The 18,758-nt window shown below is 43.3% G+C and overlaps 1 pseudogene; it reads right to left on the reverse strand.

Moving 5' to 3' along the window:
* LOC140197061 (uncharacterized) overlaps positions 1-17,952 on the reverse strand; it is a 31,232-nt pseudogene extending 13,280 nt beyond the window's left edge.
* Positions 17,953-18,758: the final 806 nt, after the last annotated feature.

Raw genomic sequence — 18,758 nt, forward strand, 5'->3', positions numbered from 1 at the left:
ACCATCGTTTTTGCGGTGATATTGTGGCGGGTCGGTTATTATTACTTCCCCGGACTTTCCTGGACATCACCCCCGTGTGCAGTGTGATCTCTGTCCTGGGAGAGGCAGTCACAGACTGTTCGGTCTGGTTTACCGTCACTTTTACATTTGATTGGTTTGTCGCCATTTGTTGCCAGAAGTGGAAAATAAAATATTGCACCGGGAAAACTGCGCCTGTGGTTCTGACAACAACCGGCGTCCTTCTCTGTTTTAAAGATATGTCTAACTTCTTTATATATCGTCCCGCGAAAGTGATCAACTGGGACTGTATTCGAAAGCCGGGCCACGATACGGATCCCGGGGGGGGGGCGGGGGGATATCGGTGGTTTTCTACCGTCCTAACGCCATCACACCCGTTCTTGTTAATACTACTGTTCGACGCTCTGACAGTCAGACACATTTTAGTGACTGGTCGCGTCCGTAAGGGGCTGAGGGATCAGAGCAAGGCGGAGAACCGCAGTGACCCGGAGATGGAGAGCAGGAGGAGGTCTGTGATCTTACTTCTCACCATCTCCGGAAGCTTCATCACCCTGTGGTCGGTGAGTGTTGCCGAATTTCATTACTTCACCATTGCCCGATTGGATCCAAGTAATTACAACTATTCGGAATGCATATTTGAACAGTCAGGGGACATGCTGATGATATTAAGTTGCTGCACAAACACGTTTATTTTTGGGGTAACTCAGTCCAAGTTCAGAGAGCAGTTCATCAGCGCAGCGAAGTATCCGCTCAGGTCAATTATTCAACTAATTAATAAACAAAATAACTAAGCTCTTCTCGGCGGCGGTTGCAATGTTTTCGATCTTGACTCTACAGAACCAATGATCATCGGAGGAATTGGCAGCGGGGAGAGTAAATCTGGTTTCGAGCCCGAGAGAAACACAGCCCAGGAACAGACGCTCCGACACCCGCACCCCGCCACCTCCTCTCCTACCGATTATTAAACTCATCCTACCTTTTATTTTCAGTTTTTCACCATATCCCCGTTCTCGTCACCGCCAGACCCTTCTCGGTCTGAGAAAGCGAGACAGGTTCTGGGGACATTCAGGAGCAAATCGGCAAAAATGCAACTCATTAGTTACTTCCGTCTTTTGCATAAGAATGAAGTGGAAAAAAAAGTCAACAGTCTACACGAACTTACAGTAAAGCTTGCACTTATCCATCGCATTAGACAACGATGTTACGGAGGAATGTTTAACACCGCAGAACCCATGCATAATTGTGCAAATTTTCACCGAAACCTCCGATGCCTGCTCTGCTTCAAGGAAAATAATGTCATCTCACTTCCTGATTTCTAATAAAATTCCATCCGATCAGATTGCGTGTTGACTCTCCTCTGCATTCACTCCAGTGGAATCGCATGTTTATTTTTATTTTTTATCTCAGCTCAAACTGATAAAAATCGCGGTATGGACACGGACAAGCCCACTGATTTCTCAATCGCTTGGAACTCTCGGCCGATTCTGATGGTGTTGCGTATTGCGGCTGTCTGGAGATTTACATAAATATTGTCGTGCGGGTCGAATTGTTTAATATTGTTGTGTGGTGACTTTGGAATGATGCCAGTCGTGTGTATATTACAAATAGGACAATGTATACCCTGCTCGTGTACCATAGCCTTTCATTTTCCTCTTTAAGGTTAGCATATTTCTGCTGTTTCTCACTATTTGATTTTCATGTGTTGTGTGTGTTCGGAATGGCCAGACCTATTATCCTGTAATATTAGATCCGGACGGGCTCCAGGTGTTGCCACATCTCTAATCATGGATTGGCCGTAATAGACTCCAAAACTGGATTAGGATTGTATTTATAATAACCCATAGAATGTTTCATGATTTTATATGTTAAAGCAATATTTTGGTGAAAAATGTTTGTCACTTGATTGTACCCGTGTAAGACTGAATTAAACTGTTGCAGGATACTGTAATGTGTGGGATATTTTCTGGTTTCACATGATATATTCTACTTTTATCGTCTTGAATTTGTTAGTTTTTTACTGCCAATTTTTTGATGTCTTTGTCTTAACCACCTGGTCCTGCATTGCGACAAGGAAACATTCTGTTTCTGGGAAGACGTCTCCAACTTTGAGCCAGTCTTTGGACGCTTTCTCGTTGACACCTCGTCTGCTCAGATCGCAGGGATTTCACTATGGACGGTTATGCTCATCTGTTGGCTAACTGTTTCTTCTATAGCAGTGTTTGCCAACCTTTTTAGCCCAACACCCACATACTCTCCCGAAGCACCTTCATACTTTGCAACGCCCCTCTTAGGCCCAATATACTTTGCGTCGCCCCCATAGTGTAAAAATATGGCTACCATATGCTAACATGAGAAAAATATTCTGCTTTAACTTCTTACTTATCTTTAAATCTAGATTCTACAGCACCTGCCTGCTGCACAGTAGCTGCGGGATGTTGACGATAAATGACACAATAAACTTGCAATTTTATTTTCATAAATTCCACTAAACCAGCATGGCATCCTGTCATATATGGTGCTCTGTCCGTTGCATAAGAAATCATGTTCCTAGTCAGAATAATTTTGTTATCAATGTCACTTTGAGCTCGTCGTGGACTGATTCTCCGTTGATATCCATTTTCAACTTATTACAATTGAGAATCTTTTCATCAATTTTTCCAGTTTTGATGAACTGTTCATATGCCGTTATCAACGCCTTGTTGTCTCGCACAGTTGACTCCCAAATTCTGTATTTCTTGTAGCTCTGTGCATAGTGATACTCAATGTCTTTACTCGTTTCATCAATATGACGAGCTAAAGAGTTAATACTCAGAGGAATGAAACGGCAGGACTTACTAATCTTTCAGTAATTGTATGAGATCTTGCAGACTTTTGCTATCATTTTGGAAATGTTATGAGAAGCAGTGAGACCACGATCAAAGTCATTTGCATCTTTCTTTCCAAATGACTCGAGTGTGCTACGCTTTTCAGATGCTTCTTTCGTCTCCCGGGACTGAGTAAAACCATGAGTAGCTTTTTCAGTGTGTCTTTTATGGAAGTGTTGCTGCAATCTTGATGGTTTTGTTGTTTTATTAGACAATTCAGTATTACAAATAAGACATGTTGGGCGTCGCTGATCTGATGGAAATGGAATAAAACAATACTCCAGGTATGTAGCATTCTAAAGAAGCACTTTCTGCAGTGTCTATTTCTTAGCAGGATTAGAATTCCAGGCTTCACCGCCTTCAAATCATAAGACCATAAAATATAGGGACAGAAGTGGGCCATTCGGCCCGTCAAGTCTGCTCCGCCATTCAATCATGGGCTGCTCCAATTCTTCCAGTCATCCCCACTCCCCTATTTTCACCCCATACCCATTGATGCCCTGGCTAATCAAGAAACTATCCATCTCTGCCTTAAACACAGCCAATGACTTGGCCTCCACAGCCACTCATGGCAAAAAATTCCACACATTTACCATCCTTTGACTAAAGTAAATTTCCCTAATCTGTCTGTCCTCTTGCAGCTTCTCAATTTCCTCAAAACTTCCTGTCCCTCCAAATGACTTGGTATCATCCACATCTTTGCAACAAACTCATCAATTCTGTCATCCAAGTCACTGCCATATAACATAAAAGAATCGGTCCCAACACAGATCCCTGTGGAACACCACTGATCACCAGCAGCCAAACAGAAAAGGTTCCCTTTATTACTATTCTTTTCCTCCTGTCAATCAGCCGCTGCTTTATCCACACGAGAATCCTTCCTGCAACATGGGCTCATAACTTGCTAAGCAGCCTCATGTGTGGCATCTTGTCAAGGACTTTCTGAAACTTCAGCTGCACATCATCAACTGAATCTGCTTTGTCTATCTTGCTTGTCACTTCTTCAATGAATTCAAATACTTTCAACATACTTGTCAGGCAAGCTTCTCCCTTGCTGAAAACGGTTGATTTTCACGTGCCCCAAATACCCTGAAAACACATCCTTAACATCCCACTCCAATACCTTCCCAAAGAGTGAAGTGAGACTAACTGGTCTATAATTTCCGTTCATCTGCCTCCCTCCCTTCTTGAAGAGTGGAGTGATACTTCCAAATTTACAGTTGTACGGAACCATGCCAGATTCAATTGATTATTGAAACATCATTACTAATCCCTCCACAATCTCTTCAGTCACCTCTTTGAGAACTCTGGGTGGCCTGTTTACCTTCAGACATTACTGTTTCCCAAGAACCTGCTCCTGAGCAATGCACTATAAACATTTCTGACCACTGACATCTGGACTTCCACCATCCTGCTGGTGTCTTCCATAGTGAAGAATGATGCAAAATACTTTCTCAGTTCATCCGCGAGCTCCTTGCCTCTATTACCACCCCTCCAGCATCGTTTTCCATTGGCCCAATATGCACTCTCACCTCTACTTTACAATTTATGTACCTGAAGAAAGGTTTAGTATCCTCTTTATTGGCTAGCTTACCTTCATATCCCATATTTTCCTTAATTATTTTTTTAGTTGCCTGCTGTTGGTTTTTAAAAGCTTCCCAATCCTCTGACTTCCCACCATTTTTGCTCCAATATATGCCTTCTCTTTGGTGTCTATGTTGGCTTTGCCTTCCTATTCACCACAGTTGTATCATCTTGCCTTTGGAATACTTCTTCCTCTTTGGTTCTTATAAATCCTGTGTCTTCCGAATTACTTACTGAAATTCCAGCCGTTCTGTTGTCATCCATTCCAGTGTTCCTTACTTACTAATTTAGGCCAATTCTTCTCTCATGCCTCTGTAATTATCTTTATTCTACAGTTATACTGATATATTTCACGTTAGCTTCTCCTTCTCACATTTCAGGGTGAATTTTATTATATTAAGACCACTACCCCCTCTGGGTTCTTTTGCCTTAAGTTCTCTAATTAATTCCTGTTCATTGCACAACACCCAATCAAGAATGGCTGATCCTCAGCTGGGCTCCACCAGAAGCTGTTCTAAAAAGCCATCTTGTGGGCATTCTAGGAGATCACGCTCTTGGGATACAGCACCTACCTGATTTTCCCAATATACCTGCATGACTATCTCCCATGAATACTGCAATATTGCTGCTTTGACATGCATTTTCCCTCTCCCGTTGTAATTTGTGGAACATATACATACTACTGATGGGGGGGGGGGGCTCTATAAAAATCCCATCAGTGTCTTTTCACTGTTGCGATTCCTCTGTTCTACCCACAATGACTCAACACTTTCCAACTCTTTCTAATGATTTGATTTTATTTTTTACCAACAGAACCATACAACCTTCTCTGCCTACCTGTGTGTCCTATTCAAGAAACATACAAGGATATGGGACACATGAGACCCTGCAGGTGCTGGGAACCTAGAGCAATACACACAATGCGCTGGAGGAGATCAGCAGGTCAGGCAGCATCTATGGTTGGGAATCAAAATTTTGGGCCAAGACCCTTCATCAGATCACTTGATACACAGGTATCTGGAATATCAACAAGCAGAGAAAATAGAAAGTAGTGTGAAAAAGCAAAAACATATTTCAAACTTTACTTCAAGGCTTAAGAACATTTGCCTAACATATTTCCGTGGTATAGCAAATACAACAAAGGCAATAAACTCTTCCATTATTCCCATATTAACATATTCCTTGGCAAAATATCTTGGTTCCATTCCGATCTGGAAACTTTACAAAGAAAAATAAGAACTGAAATGACAAATTCAGGAAAGAGTATTTACACTCAAACACACTTAGATTAACACTACCAAGGACAGAAGGAGGAAGAGCTATAATTGACATTAAAAATAAAATCACTCAACTGTCTGATAAGATTTCTAAAGTATACATTTTCATCAAAAATAAACAGGATTCAGCACTTCATGAGAGTATATACAATTCTGATAATAAATACAGACCAGAAAACCTAGATGAGAGGCCAACTCAGAAAAATGAATCATCACTATGGAAGAAAACATTAACCAGTGGAATGAGTACAACCCTCCATGGGAAAATCCCAATGATTTGAGCAGACTAGCTGGTGACAGGGAAGCATTGCGAGCCTGACTCAGAGTTGGAGACCTCTTCCCAGAAACAGAGGTTCCTTGGGGAAATACAGGACAAGGTAGTTAACATTTTAAAATATAAAAATTGCATTAAAGGCAAACAAAGCAGGCAATAAATGCAGAAAATGCCAAGAGAAACCAGACACAGTCCTGCAGCAATTTAACTCAATCTGATTCTTACATTGGTACAATCAAGTGACAAATATCATTCACCAAAATCTTGCTTTAAAATACAAACTCATGAATGACCACTGTAACATCATAAAGGCACAATAAATTCAAGCCTGATCCAGTTTTAGAGTCAAAATCTTACAAATTATATGATAATCAATACATAACTACTAATAGGATAATCCATAATAACCATTCAGATATAATATTACAGGATACACAAGCAGGAACAACTCCCTCAATAGATAAAACCATTCCCAACACACACATGTTCCTCGACCAGTGGAGCACCTCACCACAGGCATTGTTTGTGTCATCAGTCAGACAAACAAATTATTTTCCCTGTCAATCAGCTTCCAAATGTTGCTACTCTGACATACATTACCAAGCCCCACTGCTGATTCCCTTCTCCTCATTGTACATTCTTACCCTGACCATCGTCCAGAGCCTCAAACTCTGCCCTGTGCAGACCCACCTCCGGTTTCTGACCCTGCTCCATTGAACATCCAACTGATGGTTTCCCATTCTGTTCCCATGTCTTTAGAGGACTGTGGTGTTTTCTAACAACCCTTTACAAACAGGGAAAATGACCGATAATGTGGAAATGAGTCATGATTAAGGAGGTTAACTACCAATGTCATTCTTCCTCAGCCCAGAGATACGAGGGGCAAAGAATATCTCAGACAGAACTGCAGTCAGCTTGACTTCTTCAGTCTGCAGAAAATTCAAAGGAAACCTCTTAACTCACAGAGTGGTGACTGTTTGAAACCCATCACCACAGGGAGAGCAAGAGGTGAACAACAGGGAAGGATTGAAAAGGACTGTTGTGGAACAGAATCACTGGCAGGGTCCAGCCGGCCTGAGTCAACTCTCTACTGTACACTAGGTATGTTATAAATTCATTAAGTACTAGAGACAGAGTTTAAAATGGAACTGATTTATTGGTCTCAGATCCAGAATATTAAACTCCAGTCCCATTAAAGGTGAATATGCAGCAGAAGAAACTCCTCCCATGCCCAGTGACCAGGGTGCAGAACTGGGTGTGGTGACCAGCAGCAATAATTGCAGAGTTCAGCACCGACAGTCACTCTCGAAATTGCTTTGAGAAACAATGATGGACAAATATCGAGCATGCAGCTTATTGAAACTTTCTCCCAGTGTGAACCCGGTCGTGTGTCACAAGTGTCACACGCTGTAGGTTTCACTGCTCATGTAACGGCCTTTCTCTAATGTTTCACTGCTGAGGTAATGGTTTCTCTGAAGCAGCAATGTTTAGGTTACGACTAGAGATAACAGGGTTTTGGAGTGCGGGGCTATCCAATGACAGAAATGTTCTTTCTTGTGAGCCTGGAAGAGAGATTTCATGGTCTTTTGCTGGGGAGAGATGAGAAGACGCGAATGAAGAGAGTGGGCCCATTTTCTTTATTTTTATTTTCTTTACTAACTCTATAGTCAAAGTAAGAATTTTAAATCTCATTCATTTAATCACATATTGTGTACTGTTTATTATTTCGCAGTACTGATTTGTAACAGGGGACACATTACGCAGCATCCACCCAAATGAGATTTCTTAAGTTTTGCTGGGCTGGGGGGCTATCACCCCCTATTTTAAGCTGCTAGCTGAAGCGAGAGTTACATAAGGTTAGATAACTGAGTGAATCGCTTCCCACATTCAGAGCAGGAGAATGGCCTCTCCCCAGTGTGAACTCGCTGATGTAACTTCAGTTGAGCTGAATGAGTGAATCCCTTTCCACAGACTGAGCAGGTGAACAGTCATTTCCCTGTGTGGGCTGACTGGTGTTTCTGTAGGTGATATGATGAAGTGAATCCTTTCTCACAAACTGAGCAGGTGAATGGCCACTCTCCGGTGTGAACTGACTGATGTCTCAGTAGGTGATATGACGAAGTGAATCTCTTTCCACAGTCTGAGCAGGCGAATGGCCTCTCCCCATTGTGAACTCTTTGATGTACCTTCAGTTGGGATGACAAAATGAATCCCTTCTCACAGTCTGAGCAGGTGAACGGCCTCTCTCCAGTGTGAACTCGCTGATGTATCTTCAGTTGAGATGACGAAATGAATCCCTTCCCACAGTCTGAGCAGGTGAACTGCCACTTCCCAGTGTGAACTGACTGGTGTCTCTGTACGGAGGATGATTCAGTGAATCCCTTCCCACACTCTGAGCAGGTGAATGGCCACACCCCAGTGTGAACTGACTGGTGTCTCAGTACTTTAGACGACTGAGTGAATCCCTTCCCACAGACTGAGCAGGTGAACGGCCTCTCCCCAGTGTGAACTCGCTGATGTACCATCAGTTGAGATGACTGAGTGAATCCCTTCCCACAGACTGAGCAGGTGAACGGCCTCTCCCCAGTGTGAACTCGCTGGTGTGCTTGTAAGGTAGCTAACGTTGTGAATCTCTTCCCATAGTCTGAGCATATGAATGGCCTCTCCCCAGTGTGAACTCTGATGTACCTTCAGTTCAGATGACTGAGTGAATCCCTTCCCACAGACTGAGCAGTAGAATGGCCACTCTCCAGTGTGGACTGACTGGTATCTCAGTAGATGAGATGACTGAGTGAATCCCTTCCCACAGTCCGAGCAGGTGAACGGCCACTCCCCAGTGCGAAGTCGCTGGTGAGCCATTAGGTCAGATGACTGAGTGAATCTTTCCCCACAAATTCAGCAGATGACCAGCCTCTGCCCAGTGTGAACTGACTGGTGTGTCCACAGTTGGGATGACCAACTGAATCCCTTCTCACCCACAGAACAGGTGAGTGGACTTGTCCCAGTGTGAACTTGCTGATGTAACTTCATGAATTGACTTTGAATCCCCACAGTCTGAAAAGGTGAACGGCCTCTCCCCTGTGTAAACTGACAGGCCTGCCAGTCAGTCAGATGATTGAGTAAATCCCTCCCCACAGTCTGAGCAGGAAGGATGATCGAGTGAATCCCTTGCTCCACTTCTTAAATATCTGGACAGAGACAGCAACACTGGTGTGTTGTGTTTGAGATTCCCGTAGATATATTCCTTGTCGTTTTTAACCTGAAAAATGATTTATAAAATCCATCAATGAGTGAAGGACAACATTTAAGACTAGATCATTGGAGTTGTCCAGTTGTGATCTGGCATCACACTGTTACAGTAAAGTTCAACACAAGTTGGAGAGAGAAATCATCTTTTAACTAGGCACAGTGCTGGTATCTGGAATGACCATCAATTTCCTGAAGCTCTTCCTGTCTCTATAAGAATCAGACATTTCTGCATCTCCAATCTGTGACTTGGCTCAGTTTAACACTCTCCATTGGTAATATTCCCTGTTCCCACTGAGCTGCATGGGTGCCTGGCCCCACCGTAACTGAAACACTCTCACACAAATAGCCTTTGTTGACCTGCAGCTGGGATTTTCTATTATCTACTGTCAATGTGAAGTGCCACAGTTATAAAGCCATGTAAACATTTCCTGCCCCGATGAATGGTTGGTCCGCACAGCTGTTAAAAGGAATTACATTGATATTAGTATTATTTCATGACCTTGTCACAGAGTCATAGAAAAGTACAACACAGAAACAGGCCCTTTGGCCCATCTAGTTTGTGTTGAACTATTTAAACTGTTTACCCCTGTACCCCGAATATCCAGGGACCTATACAAACCTCCTAAATGTTGAAATTGAGCTTGCATGCAACAGTTGGGCTGTCTACTCATTCCACATCTGGATGACCGTCTGTGTGAAGAAGTTTCCCCTCATTTTCCCCTTAATGTGTCACCTTTCATCCTTAACCCATGGCCCTGGCTGTAGTCCCAACCAATCTCAGTGGAAAAAGCCAGCTTGCATTTACCCCATCTATAACCCTCATAATTTTGGCACACCTCCATCAAGTCTCCCCTCACTCTCTACATTCCAAGGAATAAAGCCCAGACCCGTTCAATCTCTCCTTATAACCCAAGACCTCTAGACCTGGCAAAACCCTTGCGAATTTCCTCTGAACTCTTTCAAACTCTTTTACATCTTTCCTGTAGGTTGGTGATGAAAACTGCACACAATACTCCATATTATGCCTCACCAATGTCTTGTACAATGTCAACATAACATCCATCTCCTCTACTTAGCACTTTCGTTTGTGAAAGCCGATGTGCCAAAATCTTTCTTTCCATCCCTATTGAACTGTGACACCATTTTCAGTGAAATATAGACCTGTATTCCCATATCCATGTCTTCTACAATACTTCTCAGTGCCCTACCCGTCACCGTGTAAGACCTACCCTGGTATGTCCTACCAAAGCACAACACCTCACACTTGTCTGCATTAAATTCCATTTTCCATTTCTCAAACCATTTTTTCCAGCAGTCCAGATCGCACTGCAAGCCATGATAGTCTTCCTCACTGTCCACTGCACCACCAGTCCTGGTGTCATCCACAAATTTGCTGATCCAGTTAACCACACTATCATCCAGGTTACTGATAGAGATGACAAACAACAACAGATCCTGCACTGTGGCACACCACTAGTCACAGGTTTTCAGTCAGAAAGGCAACTATCTGCTACAACACTCTGGTGATGAAGTTTTAAGGGTATTGGGGGATGTAAGAAATGATTCTTGGACTCTTGTAAATAATGGGTTAAAACTAAGTCCAAACTTATGTGTGCTCTGTTCTGGATAGTGTGCAAATTTCTGTTTTGTCCTTCACTGAGGAATCTGCTTGCAGCTTGTTTAGATTAACGACTCACAGATATCTCTTGGGAACGTTATGTAGAGTTGAGTTCTCATGAGACACGAATTGAACAAAGTGTCTAACGAAAGAGAATAACTAATAAGGATTGGACAGAACATTCATTTGTATTTAAAACCCTGATTTAGTGGACTCTCTTATCTAAGAAATTAAGTTTTGCTCCACAGCCTTGGTGGGATTACCAGTTGAACTAAAGTGCTCTTTGTTTCGTTAGTTCTATAACTGTAACGTTTCTGCATGTTAGACAGAGATTCATCATGAGCAGCCAGAGGGAGAGGAGTTGTGTCCCTCTGATGCTTGGCTCTGAGCTTCTCGCCGGCTGAGTTCGAACAAATAAACTGGTGAAAAGGATAAAGTAAAGAACTGTTTGTAGTGTGGTTATTGATCCGGCAAATTTAAGCTTACACCATAAAAAGTATCCCATCCGGATACTTCACACCTTTGCACAGCTATTCTCTTCTTTTGACTTCAAGAAATAGAACTGTGGACACATCATGGAAACAAGCCTCTCTCTATACTCTCTCTATACTTCCTGCAGCCTCAGTAAATCAGCCAACATAATTAAAGATTCCCAGAACTCCAGACCAGACATTATCGATTATCAACCACCCATCAGGTCGAAGATAAATGAAAACAAAAGAACAGAAAACATACCACCAGACCTAGGGACATTTTCCATTCTGCTGTTATAAGCAAACTGAATATTCCTCAGCATTATAAGATGGACTCTTCACTTCATAATGTAAGTCGACGTGACCTTGCACCATATGTCCACCTGCAGTGGATTTTCTCTGTAACCATAATGCTTTGTTACACTCTGTTAATGTTTTACTATTTTCTACTGTTGTAATTTGTTGATCTGAGAGGATGGTATGCAAGACAAGATTTTCATTAAACCTCGGTACATGACAATAATAAACGATTCCCCACTTTAATTGTGTGGAAATTTTAGACAGACTGAGCTTCTCCTCTGGAACTTCTGGAGGAAGATTTCACTGAAGTGTACAAATGTTTGAGAAGCCCAGAAAAACAGAAAAGGCTTCCTTCTTGCATTAATAGGGCTATATACCTCGAAAAATTGGCTGCCCTTCGGCAATTTGTAACAGTGGAATAGAGTCAATGAAAAAAATTCCCCACCCACAATGAGAGAATGTGACAGATCTGGATGTGTCTCCCTTGTCTGAATGGAAAAAAAAAAATATATTAAACAGCACAAACAAGAGAAACAAACCCACAGATGTAAGGCAGTGGTCCCCAACCACTGGGGCGCAGACCACTGGAGATGAGAGAGAGTGAGGATGAAGGACACAGAGAGAATGGAAATGATATGATTTGGTGATATGAGTCAGCTGCACCTTTCCTCATTCCCTGTCACACAATGTTGAACTTGAACATCCCCCCTACACCCTCCCCCGTCGGCCGATATTAAACCGGTCCACGGTGCAAAGAAGTTTGGGGAACCCTAACATAAGGAATCATACACAAGACGCCAGACCCTGGTGTAGCAAACCCATGCATGACATCAGGCTTGTGGTGGGAGGAGGGAAGGAGAGGGGTAAGACTTTTTGTTCCATGGCTCTCTTCCAGTGAAGGTGGGACCTGTACAGAAAGGACCACAGCAAAAGAGAAGGTTCTCAGGAAACTGAAGATCTGAAGGCAAATAAGTCACCTGGACCTGATGGTTTATGCCCACAGTTCTGAAAGAGGTGGCCAGAGAGATCGTGGAGGCATTAGTAATGATCCTTCAAGAATCACTTGATTCAGGAATGGCTCTGGAAGAATGGAATATTGCAAATGTCACTCCTCTCTTTAAGAAGGGAGAGAGGCAGAAAAAAGGAAACTATAGGCCACTCAATCTGACAGTGGTTGGGAAGATGTTGGAGTCGATTGTTAAGGATGTGAGTTCGAGGTACATGGAGGCACAAGATAAAATAGGCCGGAGTCAGCATTGTTTCCTCAAGGGAAAATCTTGTCTGATAAATTTGTTGGGATGCTTTGAAGAAATAATACGCAGGGTAGACAAAGGAGAATTGGTTGATGTTGTGTATTTGGATTTTCAGGCCTTTGACAAGGTGCCACACGTGAGAACCCTTAACAAACTCTGAGCCTATGTTATTACAGGGAAAAGGTAGTGACTGATTGGCAGGAGGAAGCGAGTGGGAATAGAGACAGCCTTTTCTGGCTTGCTACCGGTTCCTAGTGGAGTTCCACAGGGGTCTATGTTGGGAACAATTCTTTTCATGTTATATGCCAATGATTTGGATGATGGAATTGATGGCTTTGTTGCAAAGTTTGCAGGGAATTTAAAGATAGGTGGAAGGACAGGTCATTTTGGAGAAGTAGGGAGGCTAGAGAAAGATCAGGAAAATGGGCAAGGAAATGGCAGATGGAATACTGTGTCGGGAGGTGCATGATTATACACTTTGCTAGAAGAAATGAAAGGGTTGGCTATTCTCTAAATGGACAGAATGTACAAAAAAAATCTGAGGTGCAAATGGACTTGGGAGCCATTGTTCAGGATTCCCTAAAGGTTAATTTGTGCATTCAGTCTTTAGTGAGGAAGGCAAGTATGATGTTTGCATTCAGTTCAAGAATATAAAATATAAATACAAAACTAAATATAAAAGTGAGGATGTAATGTTGAGACTTCACAAAGCTCCTGGATTATTCTCAGCAGTTTTGGGCCCCTTATCTCAGCAAGGATGTGCTAACACTGGAGAGAGTTCCAAGGAGGTTTACGAAAATGAGTACAGAATTGAATGGCCTGTCACATGAAGAGCATTTGATGGCTCTGGACCTGTATTCAGAGGAATGAAGGATGATTTCTTTGAATCCTATCAAATGGTGAATGGCCTTGATGGAGTGGATATTTCCTGTGTTGGGAGAGTCCAGGACCAGAGGACACAACCTCAGATTAAAGGGGATAGGCGGGCATTCTTTTAGAAAGGATATGGGGGGAATTTCTTCAGCCAGAGAGTGGTGAATCTATGGAATTCTTTGTCATGAGATGCTGTGAATGCCAAGTAGTTATGGATATCAAAGGCAGAGGTTCCTAGATTCTTGATTGATGACGGTTTATGGGGAGAAGGAAGGAGACTGGGAATGAGGAAAATTGGAACAGGCATGAATAAATGGCAGAACAGGAGCAATGGGCCAAATGGCCTAATTTTGCTCCTATGTTTTATGGTTTTATGTGGGGGCATCAGAATGACGTCACATATGGGTGAAAGTTTGTACTGAAAAGCTGTTTAATGGAGTTTTTTAATGATTTTGGGGAGTGAGCGAAGGAAACCTAATGGGTTTCATCAATGAACCAACATTGTGTGATTTAAAGTCCCCTGCAAGGTACCCTGCTCTGCCATGTTGTCCGTAGAGTGGGCAGTGTGGTGCTTGTCTCGAGTTGGGTCACAAAACTCCAATGTTTCTGAGGAGGACTTCCCAGAGTGATCTGGTCTGGGGTGGTTCAGTCAGTGCAGTGTCTCGTTGTATTGTATTTTCAGAAACAACAGTTTTACTGATATAAACTGGAATTGCCAGCAGGGTAAAGACAGGTTCATATCAGTTAACAGAAGACCTCTCGTCCCTGTGGTCCTTGTCTCCCAGCAATCTAAACACCCCAACAGTGTAGGTACCCGTTCATCTAAAAGTGAGTGAATCATTCCGATAGTTGATCACTGAGAGGAATTATATTTGTTGGGAACAGCTAGACGATAGGAAGCAGATGATGATGATAGGAAGCTGTTTATTGGAGTCGAGGCCCTGTGCCTCGTGGAGTTCTCCAGGGTTTGGGTAGTGAGTTTGCAGCAAGTAATTTCAAAGAATTACCTCTTTTTGCAAGATAGTAAATATAAGCACCCATCTTTGCCTCTCCACAGTTAGAACCGGCCAAAAGCTACTTCAGAAGATGCAAGTTCTTCAAATGAGCAAACACTGAGAGAATGTGCGTGAGTTTAAAGAGCTGGGATACTGACAGAATATTACCAGACCTGGAGTGATTGCAACTGGGTCTGACAGAGGCATAACTGATATTTCTGGGCACATTCATTCTCACCTCAACTATTCCCTACCTTACTTTGTACAGATATGTAATTTCTAAAGGACCAGTGTCTGAGTAAATGAGACTCACCAAACTTTCTCCTGGTGAATCAATGGAAACCCTGAGTCAGATGGGTTCTCTCCAGTTTGTGCTCTCAGTCCTTGGGCTGGTTCACTTGCTGCTGTTCCCTCATCTTCAGTCGTGGTTCACTTCCAGTTGTGGGTTTTTCTTCCAATAAAACTCTCACTGCAGGTCTAACTTTAACATGAAAGATAATGAAGCATGTCAACAATACAAAGGAGAACAAAATATTTCTGCTCACTGAAATCTAAACATTGAAGACAAATATAATGATCTCAGTGAACAAATCTGTAATTGTCCCTGACAAGTCACAAGACTTGATTTGGGATAGGAAGGACTCATCGTTCAGTCATGGTAAGATATGAGATGGAGGAACAGAATTAGGTGATTCGATCCATCGAGTCTGCTTCAGCACTCAACCATGGCTGAGATTTATTCCAACACTATATTCCTGCCTTCCTCCTGTAACCCTGAAGCTACTTAGCAATCATGAATATATTAATCCTTGCCCTAAATATACACAAATGACAGCCTCAACCACACTCAGTGGCAACAAATTCCACGCATCAGCCATCTTTTGGCTGAAGAAATTTTTCTCATCTCAGTTTCTTTATTCTGAGACTGTGCTGTCAAATCAGACTCTCCGTGTAATGGAAACGTCCTCTCCATGTCCATTGTATCCAGGATTTTCAGCATTCAGTCAGTTTACTTAACCACACACCTGCTTTCACCACCCCGTTAAATGCTCCTCACACATAAAGCTGATCATTTCTGAGATTACTCATGTGAACCTTGTTAGCAACAACTACACTGAACACATTTTCACGTATAACAGACAATCAGGAAATGTAAACCATTCCAGGGTGAACGTAATAAAAAGAAACTGGAATCACCAGAATCGCCCAACAGGAGAGGAGCTGCTGTGGGCAGAGCATCAAATTTAACGATTCAGGTTCACAATCTTCTGTCAGAATGCATTCACAATTTCCCATTTTTAGTGCAGACCACCAGCAACGTGAGTTCCTGTTTGATTTCCACTACCTGACAGACAGGTGACAGTGAGGAGGAATTTCCATACACAGTTCGAACACTGAAACCCCAGGTCTATTTCTACTGGTGTAAATACAGAACAGCCCATTTGATCACAGCCTCTCCTTGTGAGGGATGGAATACAAACTCATTCGCTCCTCAGATTAACAGCCATTTCTTCCAAAGGAACTCCAGATATGAACATTTGATCCCAGACCAGAAATATTCGCTCAACACCTCATAAACCTGGGTCCATTTTACTTGGATCTAAAACTGTGATATCCCAGGACCCAACCTCACACAGCCACACAGCTGAACCTGCCACTTACCCACACTGAGAGTCTCACACATCGTCCCCACATCTCACACTGGGTGGTGCAGTCAGGGATTCCCCCACAACCAACGTCCAGCTGCTTGAAATTTCTGCTTCATTGCAGAAGTACGACCACCCAGCCCCATCTGTAGAAGCACTGACCAATGTCAAAGCCAAAACACCAATAGTTCCACATCCCTGGAATGCCAATCACAGAATTATATCCCAAGCACCAACTCTCCCAGTACTCTTTGCTACCAGTAAAATGCTGCAGTGTGTCAGCCAGTCACAGTTCAATAACTAGCACCTCCACACCAATGTACAACAGAACTGGAACCTGATGACCCTTTGGCATTCCAGCTCACATAAACTGATTCCAGAAATAACTCAGCGAGGCCAAAGCTGTAAAAGAACACATTGCAATGAAGACAAGTGTTAGAAGAAAGATTGCTGATATATATTATTGAAGAGGTGTAATGCAGGGTGGACCAAGGTTGACCCAGATGGTTGATATACATCACTGAAGCTGGGGGGGAGAGAGACTGGACAGAGGTTGAACAAGATGGGCAGGGAATGAGCAAATAGAACCAGGTGGAGAAGAGTTCAAGGAGGATCAGTGATGGTTCTCCAGCAATACATAGATACAGAATTAATAGTACACACTACCGTATAAAAGATCTTAAAATGACAAAGTTAGAACAAACAATAAGAACTTTGGCATTTACAATTTGACCCTCACCAAATTTTTATCAGCACACCATAGAAAGTTTCCCATCTGGGCACTTCAACCCCTTGCATGGTAACTACTCTGCCCGTGACTGTAAGGAGCTGCAGAGACCTTTGGATACAGATCAGCACATCACAGAAACCATTCTCCCCCCTAGACTTCCCAGTCCCTCGGTAAGCAGGCAGTGAAATCAAACATCCCCTCAACCTGGGACGTCCTCCCTCACCCACCCCAGTCAGGGAGAAGACACAACAGCCATAATGCTCAAGGACCGACGCGAGGAGCCTCAGGAATCGAGGCGAGTTGGGAGAAGTTAACGGGACTCAGTGGCCAACATCAGATTCCCCAACACAATATGGATGAAGCATCACCACACATCCCGGGAGCGTCAAACATACCACGTGATCGTGCGTCGCAAAGCGGAGGGCGGGGCAAATCTGCTGGAAGCAGCCTCACATGACCTGTTGGCGGGACTGCTATTTCAATTCTGCGGAAATATACAGCCTGGGCTCCTGGTTTGAATCGTTCAATGCAGATTAAGTGAAGTCTACACATTTTTGACGAGCCCAGATAACTGGGTACTAAATGAGTAATCGGCCCTCAGTTCCGGGCTCACGGCCAACATCGGATCTTCCCGCTCAGGATCTATACTCACCAATGGGAAAGTGATATCTTCGGCCCGCAAACAGTGACCCCGACGCCCGCGTCCCCAAGCGAGGAAGCGAGGACACTTTCCCGCACTCACAGACGATCCGCTTCAGCACTGGAGGAGAAAGGTAAACACCGCTCACTCGGAGACTGTGAGCATGCGCGAAGTGATTATTGCATCATCCGGAGGGCGGGGCCTCGGAAACAGACGCGCAGATGCTGCCCATCTGCGGTTAAGTGGGAGGGGCGAACAGGCTCACGTGACGTGTGTGTGTGCGTGTGTGTGTGTCTCTCTCTCTCTCCCTCTCTAACTCTCTCTCTCTTCCCCACCCCACCCCCAGCCCAGGCAGAGCATTCCAGCTACCCACCACTCTGTGGAAATAAACAAACTTGCCCCTCACATCTCCTCTCACCTTGAATGTATTAGACATTTCAATCCCCTGGAAAATTATATCATCTGTCCACTCTATCTATTCCTCTCGTAATCTTATAAACGTTCATCCAGTCTCACCCCAGCCTGCGCCGCTCTGTACAAAACAAAATAAGTGTGTCCAACCTCTCGTTATAGCTCATGCCCTCTAATCCAGGCAGTATCCTGGTAAACCTCCTCTGCGCCCTCTCCAAAGCCCCGACATCCTTCCGAGATTGGGGGCGACCAGAACTGTATGAAACACTCCAGATGTGGTCTAACTAGTTTTATAAAGCTGTGTTACAAACTGTAACGTTTTAGAAACGAACCAGCAGCAATAGAGATCACACTAGAGTCTGGTTTTGATGTTAAAATCGTTATCTTTATTAATACCTACTTATTACATAGTAACTTAACCGTATAAAGGAAAGTTAACAGTGTTATGTGTATATATGTGTAAATATAACTCTCAAACTATCGAGCCTGAGGGAACAAAGCTTAGAGTCTTGAGACGGTAAAGTAGGAAAGTTCAGTAATCCACGGAATAAAT

The sequence above is a fragment of the Mobula birostris genome, chromosome 4 (assembly GCF_030028105.1).
Source record: "Mobula birostris isolate sMobBir1 chromosome 4, sMobBir1.hap1, whole genome shotgun sequence".
NCBI classification, from domain to species: domain Eukaryota; kingdom Metazoa; phylum Chordata; class Chondrichthyes; order Myliobatiformes; family Myliobatidae; genus Mobula; species Mobula birostris.